Source organism: Trachemys scripta, chromosome 9 (assembly GCF_013100865.1).
Source record: "Trachemys scripta elegans isolate TJP31775 chromosome 9, CAS_Tse_1.0, whole genome shotgun sequence".
Lineage (NCBI taxonomy): Eukaryota > Metazoa > Chordata > Testudines > Emydidae > Trachemys > Trachemys scripta.
Genome location: NC_048306.1, coordinates 76,802,113 through 76,829,808, shown reverse-complemented (window position 1 = coordinate 76,829,808; position 27,696 = coordinate 76,802,113). Strand labels below are relative to the sequence as shown.

The 27,696-nt window shown below is 45.4% G+C and overlaps 1 long non-coding RNA gene across 2 annotated transcripts in view; it reads left to right on the top strand.

Moving 5' to 3' along the window:
• The first annotated feature begins 23,543 nt into the window (after positions 1 to 23,543).
• The window catches only part of LOC117882346, a 33,593-nt gene continuing 29,440 nt past the window's right edge, over positions 23,544 to 27,696 (top strand). For both annotated transcript variants that reach the window (XR_004646998.1, XR_004646997.1), the window contains exons 1-2: positions 23,544 to 23,595; positions 23,966 to 24,123. This is a non-coding gene — a long non-coding RNA (uncharacterized LOC117882346). The remainder of the gene's footprint in view (positions 23,596 to 23,965; positions 24,124 to 27,696) is intronic.

The window sequence follows — 27,696 nt, the reverse complement described above, 5'->3', positions numbered from 1 at the left end:
TCTGTTGGTTAAAAGTTAATTTGGGGGTGAGGATTACCTTTTAAAAAAAATTCCATTTTAAGTCATGGTTTACAAGGCCAAACAACTATACATAAGCATTGTGATTACAGAATCCATCCTTATTCAGTCATACCTTAAAATAGGATAAGTAACACAAAGCGAACAACTAAAAGTCCTGAGCTGCTGCCAATGGAACTGTCTCACTTCACTTCTAACATGTTTGCTCATGTTTACAACATGTTGTTGTAAAAGGGCAAACTTAAGTATGACTCAGAAACATGCTGAGCTGAGTGTTAATAAAGCCTAAAGGGAACTTCATCTGTAATCTAAACATCTCAAATCAATATATCAAATGCAATTTAAAAAAATCAATATTAGCTCTATGTATAATGTATGTAGTGTATAGACAAACACCTAGCTTTCACCATGATTAATACATTCATATCGCCCTTTGTGATCACTGGAAAGAGTCTAATGATGCCAGTTCTGTTTGTCAAAAAAAAAAAATTTTTTTTAAAAAGTGCTCCATTGACATGATAATGGTATTGGAGACAAACTTGGTGGAGTTAAAAAATCCAAACACTCCTACTAGCATTATATTGAGTCTATTGACAGTGCTTCATATACTGTATTGTTTTCACTGTCACAGTAGTTGAGCTACATATACATCTGAAAGCCCTACAGGATATGTCAGTTGAAATGTCGCATGCACATAAGTTTCAATGAATGAAACTGTATCTCATACCCTTCTCACTAGAATGTCATTTGATATTTCGCACCCTGTATCAGCTTGTAATAATCTGTGCCAGATACATGCACCAACCTCAGAAGAGGCATTAGGTTTGTGAACTAATGACCTTTGGTTTCAAAGTACAAGTCTTTAGTAGGAAACTAAAGCAGCAGTTTCATCTGTTCAAGTACAGTAGTAGAGGGGACTGTTATATATGATCAAGACCCTTCGATTCCAGTAGAGTACAGTAGTACATAGATACAAATCATGACACACTTCCCCAACTCCTGCCCAGTTACAGTGGATCTTGGAGGTCCCCCTTGAAACTTAAAGCAGAAATCTGGTTTTAAAGTGGTTTTATAGGAGTGCTGGTTCTGTCATTGCCCTATGATGGAATTTCATTTGTTCATAACAAAATTTTAGTGGATGAACAGCTTATTTTAAAAAATACATCTGTAGTGCCCCCTTGCCAGCAGCACAACTCACCTCAAACCTGATTCAGAAGCATATTATTTTTGTGGTCATTTCCCACCTGTTTAATTCAAGTTACAAATGTTTGTTCTTTACCCAACCAGCCTTCCACGGATGACCAGTATGTGCTCTGCAGGCTACTAGCCACCCACATACCATGGTTTGGGAACCACTGGACTATTGGATGGTTTGAAAGAGGGGCAGGGTTTCATGAGACTATTAGCACAACAGGAGGGAAGGAAACGAGCACTGTGGAGTGTGAAATAGGAGGGACACAGGATGTCCTATTGGAGGCTTCATAGAGATGGGGAAGCTGGGATAAGGCTATAGTATGGTTTGTGTGAGGAGAAGGCCCAGAGAGAGATGACATACCCAAAGAATTTGGAACCTGAATGCCTCCAATGTTGAGGTGTCCAAATCTGTGAGAGAAAGTTCCACGGTAAAGCGTGTGTGTGTGTGTGTGTGTGTGTGGGGGGGGGGGGGGGGGGGGAGTTGAAGAGCAGAATTAAGTGATCCACAGTCTAGGGAAAGATTCTTCCCCACCATCCTTGAATCAATATTAGGCTCAGAGGAATCCTGTGGCTGACACTCGTGGAAACTAAATTTCTGCTATGTACCGTGTGCAAAGTGTACTAGGTTGCAGGCCCAAAGAAAAGGTACAAAAAGCCAGATGGTTGCTGATGGGGCTGTGGGGAAACCCTTTCTGATTGGCTACTTTCCCCCTTTGTCTCCCTCCTGGGGAAGAGCAGCTAATCAAGGCTGCTGCAGGAAGCAGGCCGAGCTCTCCGCCTCCTCTCAGGATCTGACTCCATTCTCACAGAAGTGGGGAGGGAGCAGAAGGAGTCCAGCAGATCAGGGCAATTCCATTCCCTTCTCCTGCCTCCCCTCTTCTGAGCAATGTGCTGGCTCTTCTGCTCTTCCCCTTCCCTTCCTGCAGTAGGTGGTCTGGAAGGGGGAAAGGAGATCCTGCTGCAGCCCCTCCCACCCTCCCCACAACCTGGGAGATGGGGGTGAAGAATGCCGGCTCTCCAGGAAGAACAGAGGTGAGGCTGTGAGGAAAGAACTGAGGGTGGGGAGGGGCTGGAGGAGGCAGAACTGATGATGGACAGAAGATTGATTTGGGGGCAAAATTAATTGCTGGGCAGGGAGATGGGCAGCTGTGTGTCGGAGGGGAAGGGGTTGATAGACCCTCCCCACTTTTTCAGACCACTTTAAACCCTGGCTAAGCAGGGGCCTGATCTGGTGACCACTGCACTCAGTGGGAGCCTTCCTGTGACTGAGATCAGATTGAAGCCTAATTCCGAAGGTCTTTTCATATACATAGGGGAACAGATTGTCACGTAACAGATCTCTCTGAGCTGAAAACTAGATCAAAAATACAGGCAGCTGTGGCAGCAAAAAAATGTTATCTTCCACATAGACACAACATCTGCTTTTTAAAGCATTGCCAAATCCCAGACTCTGTTTCACAAAATCACTTCTGAACCCCATCTTTACATACCATTCTCATGATTTACTGGATATGTGGCATATTGAAAGACTAGTTGTTTCCTTCTTGCGCAAACCACCAGTCTCACTCTGTTATTGTCTCCATTGACTCCTTTCCTTCAAGGTTGCCTGTTTCTTCACTAAAAGGAAATGTTGCAATCCTAGGGAATGAATGGCACAAATTCACTTCAGATTATGACAGCTGCAGTAATTTCTGTGATAACTATCACTAGCTCTTTACCGTCTTCAAAGTGTTTTACAACCATTAACTAACTAATCACTATGATAACATGTCTAAGCAAATGTTATCCCCATTTTACAGATGAGAAAAATGAGCCAGGGGGCAGTTTAACCCTGAAAAATGAGTATGTAAAATGGCATGTTCTTACTCAACAGATGGGCTCCTTTTGTGCGTTCAGAGTCATACATGGTTACCTTTGTGAGAAAAATGTCTTTACTATCTCTTACTCCCATTAGCCCTGGAGAATCAGCACAGCTATGGGAGACTGAGATGCAAATTCTATTCCATCTTGTGGCTCATCAACAGAAGAGTTTGCTAAGCTCCAATCAGTTCGGAAGGTGACACTAGGGCTTACTTTGAAGGCAGTGGGTTTACTCCAATAGACTAATTTGGCCTGCAGAGCCCTTACTGCTGCTGCTGATGTATGAGAGATGGAATGAACCTAGCTTGAATCTGAGTCCTGGCTGAGTTTGTAGATCTGACAATAAATCTTGTTGCTTGTAAACCACTTCTCAAAGTAGAACTGCACTTTAAGTAAATTGGTTAAAGCCACAGTTGGGATAGGTGTCAGAGCCAAGATTGGAACTCTGAGGCTCCTGCTCTAACCATTAGATGCAACTCTCTTCACTGACTTAGTTTTGCTATTTTTCATTTTTTTTTTCAAAGCTTTATTTGACAAGGTCGTAATTTGTGGCGTTAGCCACTGCTACAGTAAGCATGGGGCATGCTCAAATACTGTTCTGCTGTGTGTATTGTTATAGCGCCTAGGTGCTAGTCCTGGACCAGAACCTTATTAAAGATGCTGTGGAAGAGCAGAGAAAGCCCAAAACAGATTCTGTATAAATAGAGCATTGTTTCATTAGCAAAAATGTTGCTGTGATTGCAATATTTGATCTCTTCAGATTATTGTCCAGATCAGAAACTCTTGGACTTCTTGTATGATAGTTACAGTGGAGGAGGAGGAGACAAGACTTAGGACAGGGGTTCTCAAACTGGGGTCGGGACCCCTCAGGGGGTCTTGAGGTTATTACATGGGGGGTCGCGAGCTGTCAGCCTCCACCCCAAACCATGCTTCGCCTCTAGCATTTATAATAGTGTTAAATATAAAAAAGTGTTTTTAATTTAGAAGGGCGGGGTCACACTCAGAGATTTGCTGTGTGAAAGGGGTCACCAGTACAAAAGTTTGAGAACCTCTGACGTAGGAGAAAGAAGAGAACCATTTAAACTTTCTTCAGAATATGGAAGAGACGAGGGAAGAGTCCCTGGCCTGGCTCCTTAGCGCCATGCATCTCAGGTCTTTCACCACACATAGCACAGCCAGACATGAAGATTTCATTTGTTCTAGCTTTACACCATTGAAAAGGCATCTGGAATCACATGCCCTTTTTAATCCTTGTTACTCTCAACCCCTTCCAGTCCAGTTCTCTGTGTTCTTGTTTATAGTAACTGTAGGCTTTGAAATGCTCTGGAGCTGGGTCAAAAGAGTAATGTGCCTCATTGAAAACTATACTCCAATTTCACTGGTAGATTTCATTCTGTTTCAGAGCTGTCCTGAGAAATAAAAGGAAAGTGGAAAGTCGTATTATGCAACCAACAGCCATCAGCAGCTAATTCAGTTACAACCAGAATGTGCAAAAATGTGGCTCTGTTATATTGTGTTCAAGTGTATGGGGTTATTCGATGTGTTTTTATGATGATGGCTGTTTGTTTATTTTTAAACATTTAGGCCTATATCTTCCTGTGTGATTTCTCAAAAGTGAACACTACTAGGGCAGGGGAGTTGGGGGGTGGGGGGAGGTTAATCTTCCTCTGCCTGCCATGTGCTGTTGCAGATCAGGTTGTGGGGAAGCTTAACAAATTGACATTCCCACTGCAGCTGGTCAATGTTGAACCAAAGTTTCTGATATTGGAGTTTGATTATGTGTGTGTTCCATCTGACAACACAGACCTTTTGCTTTAGCTTGCCTCTCCACCTTCCACTGGACACCTGATTATATACAAATTATCATCCCACCTGGCACAAACAGACTCTGTGGCACAGGTATGAGTGTGGTTAAGAAAAACAGCATCAAAAGGGCAAGTTCAATATGTATTTTCAAGATGGATCATCTAACTGAATGGGAAGCTCAACTTAATTATATTCCAGGATAGTCAAATGTTGTACAAGAAGAGCACAGGGCTCTTTGTCAAGTTTAGATCATTGACACCAGCAATTTAGGTCCAAAATTAGGCAGCACTAACAATGAAACAAGTCTCTGTTAAAACAGTTGTAGAATCACAGCAAAAGGGCAAAACATATCACATGTTTTGTAAACAAAGTAGTGCTATGTTCCAAGGCAGTATCATCAAACACTACGTGAAGAGCAAAGCTCTGGTTGCATACATGTCCAATAAAGTGTACCAGTGGACAAGTCACTGACATGCCTGACACATGTCCCTGAATGCAACATGATGATGTCACAGTGTTGATGGTATCTCAGGTTCCTGTACCCGGTGTTGAATAATGGTACAGTGGTTCACAGGTTACTACCTTCAATTATGTTGGTCTGGATCCCACGTTCTAAGACAACCTGTTTATGCCACTCCAGCTCTGCAAAAGGATGATAAAGCTTCTCTAACTGGGCAACTAAGGATTTCATTGGTAGTAGGGAATCCTTGGGTGGCGTAGCCAGCCCTACCCCACAGTCCCTTGGCAGAGTAGGGGCTGGGTAATGGGCATTGGCAGAACCCTGCTGCTCTCTGGAGCTGCCCGGCCAATGGTAGTATGCAGGAGAGCTTAGCCAATTCTCATGTTTGGGCGCACTGACTTCTGAATTACACCACATGCAACCTCACTGATTAGAAATTTCAATCTGTGGGCCTGTCGTGGGGCAGTTGCCCTTTATGGGAGTTAGGGCATGATCTGCCCATGACTGACCTATGAAGGCCCCACCTGGAGGTCATTGACTGTCCCAGGTGGCTGATTAGTAAATGAGCATCTGGATCTAATAAAGGTTACCCAAGCTCAGTTAAAGGAGAACTCCCAAGGGAGACAGGAAGATCCTGTGGAGATGAGCTCTTAGAAGAGGCCTCAGCCAGGGAACAGACAGGATGAGTTCTCTGGGGAACCCACCAGAATGGAGAGCCTGTAAGAGGTGTTCCGAGAGAGGGGAACCCCCCTAGATGGAAGGCTGCAGTTGGCAGGCATCCAATAGGGCCTGGTCTCAGCCAGGGGTCTTCCAGACACTGAGGATCACATACTGTTTCAGGAGAAGAATTGCAATAGACAGATCTCCCTGGAACCCTGATTCCAGAGAAGAATCTTACTCTAGTAGGACCAAGAGGCCTAACAGTAGGGGCAGAGACTAGAACCAAGATACCCCCAGGGAAGAGCCTGGGAAGAGGCTAGAACTGGACTCATGGGACAGATGAACTAAGAATGACCTGGTCACTCAGCTGAGATGTTGGGGTAACAGTTTTATTTATGTTCTGCATTAGCTTTTCTGTTAATAATTGAGATCATCCACAAGAGGGTGCTCTTTAGCATCTAGCAGTTTAAGCGGACTCATTGCTTCTGTGGGTGAGGGCTCTGGAGTAAGGGCTCTCCTGCAACACCACTCCAACTTGCAAGAGGTGTGCCAGTTCTGCCTGGAATTATGACAGGGCTCAGACCTGAAATCTTTGGTTAGATTACTCAAGCAGAAGTCCCATGGAAGTCAGTGGTCCAGCCCTCCACTAGTGATGTGAATGCAAAACACCATGGAGGGGACTTGCAGAAGAATCTTGTGAAAGGTTCCTGAAGAGGGAAGGTGGAGTTTTGTCTGAACTGGAGGACATAATCATTCTGAGTTGCCTTCAACATCCAATAATCCAAGATGACAAATACCCAAAAGGGATTGAAAGAAGAGAGAAATAGCCACTGACTTTAACCACTGTGACCTCATTCCTGACATCAAACTAGCTGCTTTGCATCCTGCAGTAAAGACCAAGCAGGTTGATTTTGAGCAGTGGAAAGTCATGTTTCACATTTTCTGCTGCTAACCACCTGGAAAAGCTTTATTCTGTAGAAAATTTTGGTGGCCATAAAGATATCATGGAGCTAAAGGCAAAGTGGGAAAACTGATCTGATTTCAAAGATACCAGTAAGGCTGAGAGAAGAAGAGCCTAGCAAGAATTAACAAAGTTGTCTATTTCATTGTGTTCCTGCAGCTGAGATGACAAACCAACAGTTTTTCAGAGCTGAATAGTTTTAGTGCTAAAACATTCCTGATCAAGTTTGCTGATGACACAAAGACTGGTGAGGCGATGAATTATAGTGGGGGCACATCACTGATACAGAGTGGTTTGGGTGCAATCAAAGTACGTATTTTAATACCACTAACTGCAAATCCAGTCATTTAAGAACAAAGAATGTCCGCTATATTTATAGGATGGGGGCCTGTATTCTGGAAAGCAGTGATTCTGAGAAGGATTTGCAAGTGATCATAGATAAACTAATTGAACATGAGCTCCCAGTGTGATGCTAAGGCAAAAAGGACTAACAAGCGAATTGGACTTATTAACCTGGGGAATATCAAGGAGCAGGGAGGAGGTATTACCTCTGCATATAGCACTGATGAGCCTGCTACTGGAGTACTGTATCCAGCTCCAGTAGCCACATTTTTTTAAAGTGTTGGGAAAACTGGAGAAGGTTCAGAGAAGAGCTACAAAAATGATTTGTGATCTGAAAAACATACCTTGTAGTAAGAAATTCCTTGAGCACAATTTATTTAGTTTATCAGAGTGTTAAGAGGTGACTTGATCCTAGTCTATAAGTACTTACATGGGGAGATGTCTGATATCTTTAATTATGCACTTTTAGAGTATCACATGTTGAATGTAGCAAAATTTTTAAATCCAATACAGTTTAACAGTGAAGAAAATTAACGAATGGAACAGATCACTACAGGGTTTGATAAATTTTCCATCATTTGGAGTCTTTAAAGCAAGTCTTTCTAAATGGTTTGAACTAGAGCAAACAAGTTATTGGGCTACATGCAGGAATTTCTGAGTGAAAGTCTATGGCAGGAGGTCAGCCTATATGATCACAATGGTCCCTTCTGGGCTTAAAACCTATTAAATCTGTTTCTCTCCCAAAAGGAGTATATAGAAACTTCCCTTTGCCACATCTTCAATGCATGTTTGAAGATCATGAACTTGTACTTCAGATCAAGACTCAGCTTCCTAGTTGATTAATAGAAAACAAACCTCTGGGCCCACCATGACAGAACAACTCTAAGAGTTCCTAATAAGTCCCTAAACATTGCCTATTGTCCCATTAGGTGGGAAATCCAGAAAGGGGGTTGATTACGGACACAGATGCCATATAATTGAAGATCTACAAACTAAATTCTCAAAAGAGCAAATGTTTGAGCATCCTAATCTAGGCATCTGGATAACATGGGAAGTTATATGATATGGTTTCAAAACACTGTATTATAAGGAACAAGACTGGAAATACAAAGCAATATATCTTACCAAATGATAAAATGTTTCTGAATGCTACATTTTACTGTTGTATATCAATTTAAAATAGTTTTGTCACAATGACATTGTGACTTATTTTGCCTTTATGTGAAGAAGATAAGATATACTATACAGCCATTCACTGAGACATCAATTACTGTGAATTGTGTAGATTAAAAATACAGAGTTCTGAGATGTTAGATCATCATTCTTAATGAAATTGCCTTCCCAGGAACATTTAAATTTAATTTACACAAATGTTATATCACTTTATCAATTATATCTCCTCCCTTTTCCTCAGAGCTTCTTGGGCATATGTTTTGCCAGGGCTATACGCAGGGCCGGTGCTACCAATCAGCTGTTTGGCGCCACAAGCCTGGGAGGGGAGGAGAATTAGAGCGGGGGCAGTGTGCTCGGGGAGGAGGCGGAGCAGAGGTGAGCTGGGTCGGGGGGGGTGGGGAGCTGCCACGGGGGTGCCTCAGGGCGGGGGGGAGCTGCCACAGGGTTCCCCACGCCAGCTCACCTCTGCTACGCCCCCTTCCCGAGCACACTGTCGCTGCTCCACTTCTCCCGCCTCCCAGGCTTGTGGCACCAATCAGCTGTTTGGCGTCGCAAGCCTGGGAGGGGAGGAGAATTAGAGCGGGGGCGGGAGGAGGAGGAGCAGATGTGAGCTGGGGTGGGGAGCTGCCACACGGCTCCCCGGGGGGGTGGGGACCTGCCATGGGGGGGGCCCTCAGGGCGGGGGGGAGGCGCAGGAAGCTACCGCAGGACTGGAGCAGAGGGCGTAAGGTGGAAGTTTCGCCTAGGGCACGAAACTTCCTTGCACCAGCCCTGGCTATACGCTAACATCAAACAGCAATTGCCATGAATATATTGTGACCATTGTTTTGTCTTACTGATTTTTAAATTCCTGAGATACATAGTGATCAGACAGAAACTTGTTAATAGAGTGAAAACACATACTAAAACACATAGACACAAGAGAGTTTAAAGTGATGTATATGAGTGAAATTAAAAGCTCTAAGAGCCATACACCAATTTTGGCTATGTGCATCTGTCATAGCTATCAATGGCAGTTGTGCACATACATCTAGTACAGCATGTGTCACTGCACCTGGAATCTTTCTACATTTAGAGTGTGAATCATGACCTTGCAGATACTTGATAACAATACCTCGGATTGCAACAGAGCAGATCATTCACTGTAAGGTGATGAGTGTTCTGTATGGAGCATGATCCTTGTCTAAGAGGAGTGAGTGTACGCACTTGGCAAACCAGATGTGGAGGAAGGCACTACCTGCTTGTATTTTTGCCTAGGTTTCAAGCAAGGTTTAATCTAATAGCTTGCTCAGTCTTTATGCTAGTTTAATTAGGGTTACCATACGTCCGGATTTTCCCGGACATGTCCGGCTTTTTGGGCTCCAAATCCCCGTCCGGGGGGAAATCCCAAAAAGCCGGACATGTCCGGGAAAATCGGGACATGCGGAGCCGGCGGCGCTGGGCCGGGGGCCGGGCCGGGGACCGGCGGTGCTGGGCGGGCCGGGGGTGCTCGACCCAGGCTGGAGACGCCGGGGAGGCCAGACTGGGCCGCGCCTCCTCTCCCCACCCCCCTTACCTGCTTCAGGCTTCCCGCGAATCAAATGTTCGCGGGAAGCAGGGGAGGGGGCGGAGTTGGGACGGGGACTTTGGGGAAGGGGCAGAGTTGGGGGGCATGGGCGGGGCTGGGGGCGGAGCCGGGGCCCCGTGGAGTGTCCTCCTTTTGGACACTCAAAATATGGTAACTCTAGTTTAATATTTGGAGGGCAGATGCTCTGTATGGAGGTTGTGGTCGTGCCCAGGCTAGCTGTTCTAGGGGACCTGAGTATATCCATCCTTCTTCCAGATTTCCAAACTATTTGCTCTACAATTTAGTTAAAATTGTAATATCCTTCCAGATCTTCAACTTGTTCTCTCTTAATCTGAACCTTCCACCCCACTCCTTACTTCAGTAGATGGTGCACTTTGCCATTGTAACTATTGGATTGTGCTAACCTGCTACAAATGAATGTTCTCTCCGTATTGCCCACAAATCTCTCTGTACAGTCCTTCTCCTACACTGAGCTGAACAGTAGCTGACTAGATGTTCTCTCCAGGAGAGGGTGGTGGTACACACTAGTCAGGCTAACACATACTGGTACTCCCCCACAGTCAGGCTAACTCAGGGTTTGCAAAATCTAAAATCTAAAAAAGCTTGGATTTCTCACATGGTTAAATGCTGCCATCAGGAACGACTCCATGACAGCATATCTACAGACATCACCATAACCACATACTTGCAGCAACAAGGAAAGAACTCACAAACTCTTTCTGCCAAACACAGGTCTCTATTTGGAGTAGACAGAACGGTATTAGGGCTTTTATTTTCTGTGCAGTTCAGTCATAATCAAACAGTTGAGCTGGTCTGCCTTTCTATCCAGTAGAGGGCAGTGATATACAGACACACTAGCAGGTTTATTACAGGTTTCAGAGTAGCAGCCGTGTTAGTCTGTATCCGTAAAAAGAACAGGAGTACTTGTGGCACAGGTTTAATAAATTGTTAGTCTCTAAGGTGCCACAAGTACTCCTGTTCTTTTTAGGTTTATTACAGGCACTCCACTGACTGAGCATTATGGTTCTGGGTACATGAACAGTCACACTCAGCATCCCACAGAGTAGGTGTACTGCAGATCACTTCATGAGGGTTTCTGACCAGTCTCCTTAGTAGCAGAGCTCAAAACGCTTGAAGAGAAGTAGACTTTACTCAGGAGGGTATCAGAGCTTTCAGTTAAGGGCCCGGTCCTGCAGCCCTGACACAGGCCAAACTTTCCTTGACTTTATTTAATCAAACGCAAAGCTGCAATCAGTGTTGCAAGTGAAGAGCAATTGAAAAATAAGCTATTTGTTATTAGAGTACAGATATGAAGCAGTGGGCATGCACAGGGAGAAGGAAAGAGAGGAGTTGCATCGGTTTAATATAAGGCAGTAGTTCTCAACCAGAGGTCTGAGTAGGTTTGCCAGGCATCCATTTTTTTGGACACACATGGACACATTCGTAGGATCTGGCTTATATGTATTTGTGTTTTAGATTCTAATTTATTGTGATGGTTTATATTACTTTTGTGTATAGCTGTTTCATACATCTTTTCAATATTGCAGTTGTTGCTTTTAGTAAAATAATTTGGTGTTATAACCAGGCCATGGAGTGAAGTGGACTAAAGATACTTCTTGGATGTATTGGGAATACTTAACTTCATCTTGCACCTTATTAGGCACCTGAGAGATAATGTTAATCAGCATTACAATATGGTCTGTCACTTCTTATTCTTTAAGTAAATTGGTATGACCCGGCCTCTCTGTGCATTTTGGACATAAGAACCGTACAAAAATATCCTTAGTAAGTTAAATGGGTAGAAAAAGAAGCCCCCGTCATGTTTATTCATGCTACATTATATGTACATCTTCCGAGCGTGGGGTCAGAATATTCTAAATGTCCTTTTATCTAAGAGACTGGAATGTGACATATGGAGAAAATTGTCCAGCCTATGTCTGTAAATCTTAATCCTGGTGTGACTTGCCATAGAGGGTAATATAAAATATATAAAATATGGCAGTAGATTTTATAGTATATCACTTTTTTTTTTGTCGATATGCATTTATGTACGGCGGGACCACAGAATGGCTCATGGTATGTTAACATATTGATTCTCACACAAAGCTGTTGGCAACTAACATATTGCCCCCAATGACAGTGATGAATGAAACACAGTAAAATAACTATTGAATGTTGCATCAGATAGTGTGATGTTAGAGATCCTGATTTCAAGACATGGCTTTGCCCTCCTAAGAAGACTGAGAACTGGTTAGTGGAGGAAAATGAAATCATATTTAATTGGTTTTGTTTGTTTTTCCTCATATAAAAGATAGGCTGTTTTCATTAATCTGGGTCGAGAGCACTAATTTCTCTTTATCAGTGCCCTACAGCCCAGAATCTTTTCATGCTTAGTTTAGTGAATCAGAAATTGGTGGGATGTACAACATGGTTCATGCAGGACACATTGCAAGAATGTGGTTTGAGAGCCTTGATGTGCTCTTGCTTGGTTGCAGAAATGAAGAGCAATGTGATCTGGTTCAGTTGTGCATTATGGGCCAAAATTCAGACCTGGAGTAAGCCAGTGGAACCCCACTGATGTTAATGAAGTTGTAGCTACTTACTCCAGGTCTGAATATTGTCCTAAATTTTTGTTATTTTGCATCTGTCTGTGTGTCACAACCCAGGTTCATCCTACAGTATATGAACAAAGAAACTCGCTGGGATTCACTTTTAAATAAATTAAGTTCTGGTACTCTGTAACCCATTATAGAGGTGTGAAACAAAGTGGTTTCACTTTGCATGGGCCTGTGCAAATGTCTTCTTCAGTTTTGATCTGTGCGGTTTCACAATTCTTGATTTGTGCTTTAAGGCACAGGTTCAAATGAACTCAAAGCTTAAAGCAAAACTTGGTCTGAGTTTCATCTGGTTTAATGTCAGATTCATGCAAAACAACAATATTTGTCATGATTAAGGCTACATTTTAGTCATGGGTATTTTTAGTAAAAGTCATGGACCTGTGACCTGTCCACGATTACTACTATATACGCCTGATTAAATCTTGGGGGGGAGGAGGGTGGCTGGCCCAGGGGTGCCACGGGTATTAGGGGAGGGTGGCCCAGGACCCGCGCCGGTGCTGGGGGGGGCGAGGGTGGCAGCGCATGGCCCAGGATCCCCCTCTGATGCTTGGGGGGGAGAGGGTGGCAGGGCTGGCAGGCTCCCTACCTGGCTCCGTGCCTCCCCGGAAGTGGGGACATCCCCCTCGCTCAGCTCCTAGGCCAAGATGTAGCCAGGCAGCTCTGCCCAAGTGCTGGTTTCGCAGCTCCCATTGGCCGGGAACTGTGGCCAATGGGAGCTGCAGAGATGGTGCCTGCAGGCAGAGGCAGCACGCAGAGCTGAGCGAGGGGCATGTTGCCGCTTCCAGGGAGCTCCACGAGGTAAGCACCGCCCAAAGCCCGCCTCACCCCATCCCATGCTTCCCATCTCGCTGCCCCCTCCCACACTTAAACTCCTGCTGTTGCTGGGGGTGGGGGGCACGGTGGCCCAAGACTGTCCCAGCAGCAGCTGGTGAGACTAGTGCAGGGGCTGCCTGAGCTGTCCCCAGACCAGCCGCACCGGCTGCTGCAGAAGTCATGGAAGCCACGGAAAGTCACGGAATCCATGACATCTGTGACCTCCATGACAAACTCGCAGACCTTAGTCGTGATTATTTTGTAAAAACATAAATCATCCAAGATTCACTACCATATTTTGAATACCTCAAATGGGTTGTTTAGTTTTTGGGGTCTCAGATTGGGTCCATTGTAACCACTGTTTCTTGTTACCATTTGTATTTTTTTCTGTTTTTCCTAAATTATGAAACCAATACTGCAATATTTTAGGTGTGTTTACATCCAGATTAAGCACTGTGCCATTAATACTACATATCCCATGTGATCCTCTTCCCAGAATATATGCCTCATGTATCATAGAGGTTGGATGATGAGTAGCAAATGAGGCAGGGGATTGCAGGAAGAGAAAGGATAGTCTCATTGTTAAGGCAGTTGAATCCTGTCCTGGCGAATTGGATTCTATGTCTGCTTTGCCACAGAGTTCCTATGTGATGCTGGGCAGGTCACTTAAACCAAACTTTTCAGAGGTGACCACTAATTGTGTGTTCCTCACTTTCTGGATTCCCAACTTGAGACTATGGAGTCTGATTTGCAGAAGTGCCGAGTACTCACGTCTCCAGCTGAAGTCAATGAGAGCTGTACTTGAATGTATAAAGCTAAATATTCTGAAAAATAAGGTCCTCGGTGTCTCAAATCAAGCACCCAAAATTAATGGATACTCTTGGCCTTAATCNTATATGCATCCGAAGAAGTGGGCTGTAGTCCACGAAAGCTTATGCTCTAATAAATTTGTTAGTCTCTAAGGTGCCACAAGCACTCCTGTTCTTCTTTTTGTGTGAGTTAGGTATGTATATATCTAATAATAGCAGTAGCTTTTCATACCAACTCTGCTACTGTATACAAGTCTGCTAAGAGTGCTGTGCAAATTCTTTCCTTAAGAATAATATCAAGATAAGGTGAAACTTTGGTTTATCATCGCCATTTACCTTATTTTGTAAATGGATCTGCATGAGACAGCCTGGTGTCTTGAATAATGTTTCTTTGTCCTGTTTTATTTATATAATGAAACAAACACCAAAAGTCTTCACTGGCTATTTGAGGTTGTTGTTTTTTTATCTGAGGGCATTCAGGGTGATAAATATTTGGCAGAATTGAAAAGGACTGACTAAGATGCAGAGAAAATTTTTCTGCTTCCCAAATATGCAAGAAAAGACCTTTTCATAGATTGAAAAGCCTAATTTTAAGGCAGTAGCAAGCAAATGACTTAGCCTATGATATAATTAGAGGTATGGCTAGAGTGAGACCACAAGATAAGTACTGTACTAAGTTAAATGCATTTTAAGACTTCAAGAAGCTTTGTAGCTAAAGTTTGATGAAGGAAATGCCTTGAACTTAAGCAGCCACAGCACTTAAAATCAGTAAAAAGGTCAAGACTATTGAGTGTTTTATGAAACGACAAGAGTATCATCCCCTAGTGCTACTACTGGAGGGCAGCTAAAGCTGATAGAACACGTTGGCGTGCTGGCTCCACAACCCTGTTTGTTCCTCAGTCCCTAGGATCCGATGGAAGACCCTCTGTATGAGTTGTGTAGATTGTACAGAAATTTGAGGATGTGCCTAGGGATGGAAGGGAGTGAAAGGAGAGCAGCTGCATTCCACAGCTACTGCCCTCAGGTCAGGACACCACATAACTCTGAGCGAGTGAATATCTCCAAGCAGCGTTCGCTCCCTCTAAAACCCTCTACAGCTGCCTTGTGTCAGATCTCCTACCCCACCCCATCCATTGCTGTCTTCCTACTAAGTTATTCCAGATCAGTGTCCTGTCTTCTTCCCTCCTTCCCAGCAGTCAGGAGTTAAAGCCCATTCCCCCAACATCCTCCTAGAAGCCAGGAGGAGGAGGGATGGAAATCAATACTAGTTTCTGCAGCAACCTGGAAATATGACAGCAATCAGTCACAGAGGCTTTTATTAAATTAAATATTGACACAGCTGATCAAGCTGTGTCAATCAATCATTTAGTTTTAAATAACCCTGATTTTCACAGTGTTTCTTGCTGCATCTCATACTGCTGCAAAGCTTACAATTTGTTATAGAATTCAGCTGCACTGTGCCCTAGAGACCAGGGATTCTTGGGTTTGTAGAACCTTTAAAAATGAATATTTATAAAGCATCTAACCAGAGTTCTGGGTGCTGTATGAATAAAATGAATACCAGCACGCTCAGAAGGTCAAAAAACCACAAACTGACATTCCCGTCCCACCACAACACTCCCACTATTGACTGTAAGTACAGAAAGGGTTCTGCTTCACACCCCAACTCTCAACAATGCTTCCCATCCCAGCACACTCCAGGCACCTCTGCTCCTTTCATAGCCTGCTGTGTCATAACATCTTGTATAATGTCTGGAAAGTTGTCAAATTCAGGCTGTGGTTATGTGTATTTTGTACTTTTGTAGGCAGGTAGTGAGTGTAGATGTGTACACAAGGATTATGTACAGGTGTGCACAGATATTGGGTGCAGATGTACAGAAGTATTGCTCCTAAGGGTATTTCCTTTATCTTTTTCAATGCTTGTGTTTTCCTTCAACGAGAGCCTTAGCTCGGAAATGAGAAGTAAAAAGAATTAATTGTCCTTGAGTACCTTTTTCATTTGGCAATTTCCTTCTCTGTGTCTTGGTATAAGAAACAAGAATCAGTTTCAAATTGTTATTGTGTTTCTGTTGCTGAATTGGCCCATTAAAGTCAGCGGGCCAAATTCTGCCCTAGGATACATATGTCCGTCTCCCACTGACATCAATAGCCCCACACACAAATCTGGTAGCAGAATTTGGTCCAATCAGTGGAAGAGTCACTGACACAGGTAACAGGTTTCAGAGTGGTAGCCGTGTTAGTCTGTATCAACAAAAACAACAAGGAGTCCTTGTGGCACCTTAGGGACTTGCTGGTGAGTATTGGCTTCAGGATGGGGGGCTGTCTGTAAGCGAGGACTGGCCTGTCTCCCAGGGTCTGTGAAAGTGAGGGATCATCCTTCAGGATAGGTTGTAGATCCTTGATGCGCTGGAGAGGTTTTAGTTGGGGGCTGTGGATGACTGCTAGTTCTGTTACTTTCTTTGTTTGGCCTGTCTTGTAGTAGGTGAAAGATTTTTGCAGCTGGTTGTGTGTTCTGTGGTATCTTTATTTTTGTAAAACTAATTCTTCATCACCTTTATTCACTTGAATGAAAGACTGGAGCGCAGAATCTCAGCTATCATCTTTGAATTCCACTTACTCCCCACCTAGGCCATTTTCATATTTGATCTTTCAGTAACCTGGAAAGATTCCCTACCTCTTTTACTTTTGTCTTTAAAATTTCTTTAAAACAATTTTTAAAAGTAAGTACCTTTTTAAACATTGATAAACCATGAAGGAACATACTGTATGCACAAGAATATTTGTCACATTTATCTGAATTTTATCCATTACACAGTACGATGCTCTCATTCCTTTCTAATACCAAGTTGAACTGACAATAAACATGAGAATCATAAATTCCATATTGTGGAAAAAGATTTAAAGATTTGCTGCTCTAGTGTACAAATTTTCCACTGAGCCTACTATTCTTATTGAAATTGTCACTGGCATCTTTTCTGGTACAAATAGGGAATATGGTAATTTCTCTGCAACTAGTAACACCTGAGCTGGTTTTATATACAGTATCTTCAGTCACTATTGCAACCAGCAGAGTAATTTAAAAATATAATAACGAATGATGACTAAGACATTAACGTATTTCTCCTTCAGGAATATTAGCCCTTTGTGTTTTGCTTCTACTTCAGAACTTTTGTTGTTACTTGCCTGGCAAAAAGATAACAGTTCCTTTATGCTACAAAAACTAGGAATAGACCCAATGTTTAGGGGGGGAAAGAGCAGGGAGTGTAGCTATTTTCTAGTATCTGTTTCGTGCCCCATACTGAAGTAAAAGGCACATCACATGCTAGCCTCTTTTGGTGTCAGGACATAACCATTTATTATAATTTTAATGGTCACCTCTACACAACCTTGTTAACCTTTTATTTTATTTTTTAAAGGCAAGACAGTAATTTTTTAAAACAAAACAAAACCAATTTTTTTTTCTTATTTCAGGCTCAAACCCTTGAGAAGCCTGGTAATGTTTTAGGACATTACTTTTGATGGTTTTTCCTGCCCTTACAATAATATTATCAAACCCGCTGAAATGACAGGCATATCGTATACAGTGGAACCTCAGAGTTATGAACACCAGAATTACGAACTGACTTGTGAACCACACACCTCACAATTGGAACCGGAAGTACACAAGCAGGCAACAACAGAGACCAAAAAAAAAAAAAAAAAGGCAAAATACAGTACATTACTGTGTTCAACATAAACTACTAAAAAAAAAAAGGGAAAGTTTAAAAAAAAGATTGGACAAGGTAAGGAAACTTTCTGTTCTTATTTCATTTAAATTAAGATGGTTAAAAGCAGCATTTTTCTTCTACATAGTAAAGTTTCAATGCTGTATTAAGTTAAGATTCAGTTGTAAACTTTTGAAAGAACAACTATAATGTTTTATTCAGAGCTACGAACATTTCAGAGGGCCTGGCTACACTTGCATATGTAGAGCGCTTTGAGTTAAACCAGCCTTCGTAGAGCACACTAGGGAAAGTGCTGTAGTCTGTCCACACTGACAGCGCACTGGCGTGGCCATGTTAGCAGCTCTTGCAACGGCCATAGAGAGCAGAGCATTGTGGTAGCTATCCCAGCATACAAGTAGCTGCAATGTGCTTTTCGAATGGGGGGAGTGGGGTGGAGTGTGAAAGGGATAGTAGCATAGCTAGCAGGGTGCAGGGGAAGCAGCCGCTTCCCCTCAGCAAATTTCCCAAAAGCAGCACTTTTCCAAAGGCGGCTGCCGGCCGGAGGTGTGAGGGGGGGCGCAGGCTGGCTGCCCGCAGCATGGCCGGCAGCCATGGGGGGCAGCAGGCACGCGGCTGGAGGAGCAGGGGGCTCAGCATGCGGCCGGAGGAGCGGGGGGGCGCAGGCTGGCCGCCCGCAGCACAACCGGAGTAGCGAGGGGGGAGTGCAGGCTGGCCGCCAGTAGTGTGTTGTGTGCAGGGCTGGCTCTAACTTTTTTGCCGCCCCAAGCAACAAAAAAAAGCGCCGCCCCGCTGTAACACACAGTCCCCCCAGCGCCACCCCATCCCGCCAAAACACCCCCCACCGAGTGCTGCGCTGCCAAAAAAACCCCCCGCCGAGCGCCGCGCTGCTGAACACCCCCCGCCGAGCTGCTGAACACCCCCGCGCGGAGCGCCGCCAAACACCTCCCGCCGACCGCCACACCGCCGAACACCCCTGCCCCCCATGGAGCACCGCACTGCCGAAGCCCCCCCCCCGCGCGGAGCGCCGCCAAAACCCCCGCGAAGCGCCGCGCTGCCGAACACCCCCGCCCCCTATGGAGTGCTGCGCTGCCAAAACCCCCGCTGAGCGCCATGCCACTGAACATCCCCAAGCGCCGCGCTGCCAAACACCCCCCGCCCCCCCTGGGGCGCCGCCGCGGCCGAAACCCCCCCCCCCCCGCGTAGCACCCCCGAACACCCCCCGCCGAGTGCCGCGCTGCCGAACCCCTCCCCGCGGAGCGCTGCGCTGCTGAACACCTCCCACCGAGCGCCCGCGCCACGCTGCCCCCCACCACCCCAAGATTAACCACCCCTTACCAGGTGCCGCCCCAAACACATGCTTGGTTGGCTGGTGCCTGGAGCCGGCCCTGGTTGTGTGTATGTGGGGGGAGAGAGAGTGGGTTTTTGGGGGGCTGAGAGCATGTCAGTATGCTGTTTTGTAAGTTCAGACAGCAGCAGACCTCCCCCTCCCCCCCACCTCTCTCTTTCACACACAGCATTCCACAGTAATGGTTGCTTTGTCTCAGAGCAGATAAGCATGCTGGCTGTCAAACGGAGGGCATATCCAAAACAATGACAAGAGTGGCCACTGGATTTAAGGGGATTATGGGACGTTTCCGGAGGCTGATCAGAGCGCAGTAATGCAACACCTCATTCACACTGACACTGGGGCACTCCAGTGAGGGTGCATCAAACATTATTCCACTCACCGAGGTGGAGTACAAGGAACGCTCTAGCCGCGGAGTCAGAGCGCTTTACGTGCCTTGCCAGTGTGGATGGGGAGTGAGCTAGTGTGCATGGGGCTCCTTTAATGCGTTGCAACTTGCAAGTGTAGCCAAGCCCAGAGTTACGAACAACCTCCATTCCGAAGGTGTTTGTAACTCTGAGGTTCTACTATACTGGCTTCTTGGGGACAAATATACAGCAATGACTTAATGAAATTACTAAGATACAATAGCAGAATATTTGGGCATAAGGTTTTGTGGGTTTTTTACCCACGAAAGCTTATGCCCAAGTAAATCTGTTAGTCTTTAAGGTGCCACTGGACTCCTTGTTGTTTTTGTGGATACACACTAACACGGCTATCCCTGATACTTAATAGCAGAAATGACTGTGAGGAAAAAAAATCACAGAATGAGTGTGTTGGAGAGCAATAGTTTTTAAACTTTTTTAATATTCTAGATCACTTCTTAAATGGATTTTGAATTAGGCTCTATTTTAAGTCAATTGGGTATTTGCTAAAAGTCCACCAGCCTACTCAATCCAGATGTTCCTCTAGGGCTTGGTTACATATTTATGATTAGGACAGTATTCAGGAGACCAAATAACAATTAACTTGCTTTAATATACTTTTTAAATGTCCACATTTTGTTCTAAATCTAGACTGAATGTATTTCAAATGGGGTCTAAATTTGAACAAACAGGTTTGCCCCTTCCCATTCTACATTAATCTTGCCTCCAGTAATGCTCCATTTTAAAACAGTTTTGTAAAAAGGAGCCAGGAAATCTATTTGGTCATGAGCAACTGCAACAGAAACAAATTGATTGGGTTAGTGTAACCCATTTTTCCAAAAAAACAACTCTCAGAGAAACCATCTGTTAGAAGTATTCTGCACTTGCTAACACGGACTAACAAAGTTCAGATTTTAAATTTGTGTTAGTGATTTCTGCAAGCTCCTTGGTATTCTGTTTGTCCCTAATGGAGAGGTCACATAGGGCATTATTAAAATACTGTCTGTTACTAGTATGCCCCTGAAACACTACTGACTGTCAAAGATGAGTCACTAGACCAGTGGTTCCCAAATTTGTTCCACCGCTTGTGCAGGGAAAGCCCCTGGCAGGCCGCGCTGGTTTGTGTACCTGCCACGTCCACAGGTTCGGCGTATCGCAGCTCCCAGTGGCCACGGTTCGCTGCTCCGGGCCAATGGGAGCTGCTAGAAGTGGACTGCTACATGAGTGCTAACATGCTATATACCTACAATAATGACCATTCACAGCTCAACTGCATTTAACAGTATGGGTCACATTTTTCATATGGAACTCTGAGTTTCCTCTTGGCTTTGGTCACCCAAATTCTTGTGTGCCTCCAAATTCTGCTTTGCTTGCACAAACTATCGCTTCTGCAAATCTGAATATTTGAATGCACAAAATGTGAGCAAAAACTGGAGCATTGTAAATGAGGGCAGTAGAAGAAGCCAGCATGTGGTAGGGCTTTCATAGTAGGAAAAGACATAAAATACTGCATATTTGGTTGTGAAAACCTTAACTCCTTGATCATGGAATTGACTTTAAATAGCCTCTTCCTTCACTACATGCTAAAGAACTAGGGGGCCTGACACTGTTTCCCCCTTCCCCAGTTTCAGGCTTAAAATTCCTATTAATGCCCCTACTTGTCCATTACTACTACGATTGTGATCTGAAGTGTGGGAAAATTTTTCAGTGTCTTCCAGTTTCTGGTGCTGGGGAGGGAGAGTAAATGATACCCATGGACTATTAGAGTTTACATACTGCTTGGAGGACAAATTCATACAGTAGCTGAAGGACAAAGCAAAAGAAAAGAACAGGTGACCCAGAGAGAGTTGCCCATTGTCATTTTTTCCAAATCTGATTTCCCTTGTGCCAAATAAATGCACTACGTGCCTCTTATTTTAAGAGAGATGACTTCAAAGTTTGGAACCAAATCTGAACTCTCCCAAAGTTTGGGGTTTTTGGATCTAGAGTTTTCATTCAGGTCCATTATAGAGAAGAACTATCCCTAGGTTTGGATTCAGAGCTATCCCCTAAATTCAGGGGTGCGTTAGCCCACGTTTGGTTTTAATAAACAACAAAGATTATTTTTCTTTCAAAGCAAAATTTTGAAATTTAAAGCATTTTACCAGCAATCAGGTTTATGGTCTCTCCACTCAGGACCGGCTCTAACTTTTTTGCTGCCCCAAGCAAAAAAAAGAGTGCCGCCCTCCATAGCGCCACCATAACACACACCCTCAGCACCACGCCGCCACCACCCCCCTGCGTGGAGCGCTGTGCCGCCGAACCCCCGCAGCCCCCCACAAAGCGCTGTGCCGCTGAACCCCCCAGCCCCCCGCGGAGCGCTGCCAAACTCCCCAGCCCCCCGCGGAGCGCCACGCAGCCGAACACCCCTCCCCGCGGAGCACCGCCGAACACCCCCACCTCCCCTGCGGAGCACCGCACTGCCAAACCCTCCCACTGCCACACACACCTCCCACTGAGCGCCGCCAAACACCCCCACCATTGAGCCGCGCTGCCGAACACACACACACCCCCTCCGCGGAGCGCCCCCCCCCGCCGCCCCCCCGCCGCCCAACCACCCCCCCCCCAAATAAAAAATCCTGAGCGCCCCCCGCCATCCCAAGATTGGCCGCCCCTTACCAGGAGCTGCCCCAAGCACGCGCTTGGTCGGCTGGTGCCTGGAGCCGGCCCTGTCTCCACTTCCTCTTTTTCCAAGCATTTGGTAACATGAGTAAAATATATGCTTCTATAAATAGGCTTGTAGCTTTGTTAGAACAGTAGTAAGGGGTCTTTCACTGGCATCCAGTCATCAGTGATGGGCAGAAAGGAAGCCAGTTTCATGTCTCATCCAAATTAAATTCTCATCCAAAGGAGCATTTTGTCAGCAGAATGGGAAGCACATTCCTCCTCCTTCACATAGCCACATCTATTAATCTGCACACTTGGCACATGTGCATAAAGGAGGAACACACTGTGCCAGCACATAGCACAAACCATTCATTCTAATGACTCACAATATTGAAATAATATTTATTAAATATTCAGAAATAACTTTTAACAAAGTTTTCACCAGCAGCATCAGGCATAAAAATGAAGGAAGCTCTTGGCACGTATCCAGTGTAAGTGGGAACTTCATGGGCCAAATTCAGAATGTGTCCCCTTCTGTCATTTGATTGTCAGAGCTCCTGTCATGTCTCTCATCCCCTGCAACTAAGGGGTGAGGAATGTGGACCGTCCTTGCTTGTGCTTTCTATGTTCTTTGTGTATGGGTCTCAACAATTCTCACTGAAGAGGCGACCACGGCTGCCTTAGGGCTGGTCTTCTTTTAAAGGGTCCTTTGTTGTTCCTATCACAAGATCAAATAGATCATCCATTTTCAGTAAAACTAAATGGGAGTTGAAAAAGAAGACAATAACCATAGCCCCAGAAGAGAAAACCTGATAGGATTAAACTGCTCTGACATGAAGTGTTACATCCTAAGGCACTGACCCTCTGTTTTCACAAAAGAACATGCTGTGAAGGAGGTGGGGTGAGATGATGGTTGTAGGCTCATTCCAGTCAAGCCATGGGACTTCTCCAGTAAGGCAGACTGTTCTCTCAGTAGAACAATTTCAAGTGACTCATTTCACAGTTGCCAACATATCCCAAAATGTTATTGGGATAATTCAGAGAAGAAGCCATGGTTTTGGGGCTCCCCAGGGAGCGGGATGTCATGTGTGCATATTAGGGAGTTTTAGGTGATTGTTAATGTGAATATCTCCATTCCTTTCAGGGCCGGCTCCAGGCACCAGGCAACCAAGCACATGCTTGGGGCGGCACCTGGTAAGGGGCGGCGGGGAGAGCGCGGCGTGGCATTCCGCGGGGGGCGGGGCGCTCCGGCGGCGCAGTGCTTGGTGGGCGCTCAGCGGGGGGGGCAGCACGGGCGCGGCGCTGGGGAGGGGGTTCCGGCGGCGCTTGGCAGGGGGCGGAGGCGGGCTTCGGCGGTGCAGCGCTTGGCGGGGCGGCGGCGGTGCGGGGCTCAGCGCTCGGGGGGGAAGGTTCCGGCGGCGCTCGGCGGGAGGGCGGTGCGGGGCATGGCGCTAAGGGGGGGGGGGTGTTTTAGCGGGGGGAGTGGGCTCCGGCGGGGGGCGGCGCTTTTTTTTGCTGCTTGGGGCAGCAAAAAAGTTAGAGCCGGCCCTGATTCCTTTGCAAGGTTTCATAACATTGGAAGTTCAGCTAAGCAGCCAGAGTCCATGGAGGCCACCATCTCTCCTCAAAAAAACTTATATATCTTCACCAGAAATTAAAAGGAGGCCCTGTGGCCTGCAAATCAAGCATCCTGTCACCCAGTTCTTCAGAGAATCATAGCAGGTTTGTTCACTTCTCTGGCATCTTTGGGGTTATCTCACACTCTCTTTACACCGGATGGGTAAAGAAGGGTAAGGTGTGGGGCCTCTGGGCAGTAGGATGTGGTATATCTCCCTCACTTTCTCCACTGGGGGACTTACAGGCTTATGCCCTGTTGTTTGCCTTAGGATTTGTAGAGTTTCCCTTCATCCCTTCGGGTCCCTCCTGCATTTCTCCATCTCCCATTTAAAAGAAGATTGTGAACAGTGCAAGACGGCAAAGGCAGGCGCCAGCTTTCTCCAGGCCCCAGGAGTGCTCAACCCACCACTCCGCCCAAGCCCCACCTCCCCTTCTCCCAAGCCCTCCCCCACCTCTTCTTGCCCAATTCTGCCCCTCCCCCAAGCACGCCCTGTCCCCGCTCTGCCCCCTCCCCCAGCTCCTCCTGCACGCCATGGAATAGCTGATCACGGCAGGTGGAAGGCGCTGGGAGGGAGGGGGAAGAGTTGATCGACAGGGCCGCCAGCAGATGGGAGGTACTGGGGGGATGTGGGGGAGCTGGCTGCCAGTGGGTACTAAGCACCCACTAATTTTTTCTGTGGGTGCTTCAGTGCCTATGCAAGATGGTATATTTCTGTTGTGCAAGGCTGGGGGGTTGGGAAATTTGCTGGTGTTTCCCTGTGTATAGTTCATGACAGTATTCACGCAAGTTAGCTGGGTGTGCCTCTGCATGCTGGTGGCTGAGTGATAACAGCACCTGGAGGGGTTTGCTGCTTGTCACGAGCAAAGCACTGTGAGAGACAGCCCAGGCTGGAGGATTAAGGGGGCACAGTGGTCCCACAATTCCAGGTTTTACCCTGGGGATCCCGTCAGAGAGCATTACAGTGCCTTGCTGCTGGATCTCTGACCTAGGCTGCTCACAAACAGCTTGCCAGCATGCAAGTCACACCCTGAGTGTCTGTGTTTGGCCATAGTTCTTAATCAGCAAGTCTGATCCCAGCAGACACCAGCCACGCTCTGGCTTCCACCACCCTTGGTTACTACTTGCAGGGTGACCTCAACACACTTCCAGTCCTGAATTTACTCCTCCCCCCATCCCCGAAATGTATGTTCTGTATTGTCCAGCCTTTTCCTGGACAGTTCAGCTATTTTAGATCCGTTGTCTCTCCAATTTGCTTCTTTTAAATGGCGTTACCACACAGTCCAGTTTAACCACAACACTGGAGGAGTTTTGATTACAGAAGAAAACAAGTTTATTTAAGACAAGAAGATAGGATTTTAAGTGAGTACAAGCAAAGGCATTAAAGTTAGAAATGGTTACAAGATAAATAAAGATAAATTGCTTCCAACTTCACAAATTAGGCTTGGTTCAAGATACACTTCTTACTACATGCTCCCAACAGCATTACTGACCAATCTTTAGGTCAGGATCCTTCTCAAAGTCAAAGAGCTGGCTTCTTTTGTCTTCTTGGGTTCAAGAGAGATGGACAGGGAGAGAGAATATGGGGGTGTTTGCCTCTATAGTTCAGTCCCCATCAAAAAATTGTTCTTAGTTGAGAGCAAGGAAACTGGTGTGTGTGTGGAGGGCGGAGGTTTCATTCTGTTCCTTCTGCATCTCTGCAAACAGAAGGGAGAGATTTTCTTTGTCTTCTTTCTTTACTTTCTCCTATCTCTGAGGATTCTGTTTACAGCTCATATGCAAATTGAGGTAAATACACATCCCTTTAAGACCTGCTTGACTGGTTTTACCTAATCTGGGCTACCTGAGTTTGTACGTGTGCCTCTCGCATTATGATAACTTCACACACAATGTTGCCACATACATTTCACCATAATATTATTGACCATCAAGTTATTAATTTTCAATTGATACCTCACAATGTATATTTTGTACAAAGATAATTACAATAGTGCATACGGTGTGAATATAGGAGGTACATTTGGTCACAATTGGATCTCAATCTAGTCTTCTTTAGGCTAATCAGATCCTCCTGTGAATCTATGGCGATAATCTCACTATCTCTACTGTCTATGAAGACAGTGTTTCTGGTGGCAATTACTTCCTCAACATGGATTTCAGAACTTCAAGCTCTTCTGGCTGTCCCTCCTTTCCTGGTTTTGCATAAAGACAAGATTTCCCTTGGGCAACACCCCAAGTTGTTGCCAAAAATAGTGTCAGTTTTCCAACTGAACCAAACTATTCAACTTCTGGTGTTTCTCCCAAAACCCCATTCTTCCAGAGTTGAAGGACTTTATATCTTAGGCACTCGTAGAGCTTTAATGTTCTACCTGGACTGCAGTAAGTCCTTCAGAACCCCTCCCAGGCTTTCTGTAGCCTGCACTGAGAGAGTTAAGGGTCAATCATTGTCAGCTCAGCAAATCTCATATTGGATTTCTGACTGCATTAAGCTCTGCTATGATCTCGCTAAAATCTCTCCTCCACCGAGAATAATGGCTCACTCCACCAGAGCTCAGTCCACTTCATCAGCCTTTCTAAGCAATATCACAATAGCTGATATATGCAAAGCAGCAAGGTGGTCATCTGTACATACTTTTCCAGACATTACAGCAGGGGTCGGCAATGTTTGGCACGCGGCTCTCCAGGGTAAGCACCCTGGCGGGCCGGGCCAGTTTTATTTACCTGCTGACGCGGCAGGTTCGGCCGATCGCGGCCCCCACTGGCCGCGGTTCACCGTCCCGGGCCAGTGGGGGCCGCGATCGGCCGAACCTGCCGCACCTGCCGCGTCAGCAGGTAAATAAAACTGGCCCGGCCTGCCAGGGTGCTTACCCTGGCGAGCCGCGTGCCAAACATTGCCGACCCCTGCATTACAACTTCACTCAAGCCTCTGATAATAGCAACTTCGGCAAGTCTGTATTATGTCTGTTCAGACCGTCTGAAGTCCCTCCACTTGTAAAGGAACAGCTGATGAGGCACCTGCAGTGGAATGTACACGTGCATAATCACTCAAAGGAGAAAAAATGGTTATTTGTACAGTAACTCTTCTTCAAGATGTGTGGTGTGCATATACATTCCACGTCCCTCCTGCCTTCCCTGCTAGTTCAGACATTAGATAAACAGCAGTGCAAAGGAACAGAGAGGGAGGCAGCAGATGCCTTTTTATGCCTCAGATGGCTGCATGAGGAGAGCAGGGGGTGCATGCACTTCCTAGTGGTATTGCTGGCAAAAGTCTCTGACTAGAGTACATTGGGTGCACATACATCTGCAGTGCGAGTATATGCATAACACATCTTGAAGAAGGTAAAGTTCCATTATACTAAACTGTACTTCTGTCAATGAGATGTACAGTGCTAGAAGGGCTAAAAAAATGGTTACTTATCTGTACAATAACTTATTCTTTCTGGAAATCCATGAATGTTGTATATGTATATATGAACATCAAAAATACTATAACATTTCCATCAGATTAATATTTTTCCCTTCTACAATGCTTTTAGCAGAGGATCTCAAAGAAGTTTGCAAAGGAGGATAAGTACTATTGCCCCCATTTTACAGATAAACTAAGATACAAGGCTGTTCAGTGACATCACACAGTAAACTGGTAGCAAGTAGATAACAGAATCCTGGTTTCCTGACTCCTG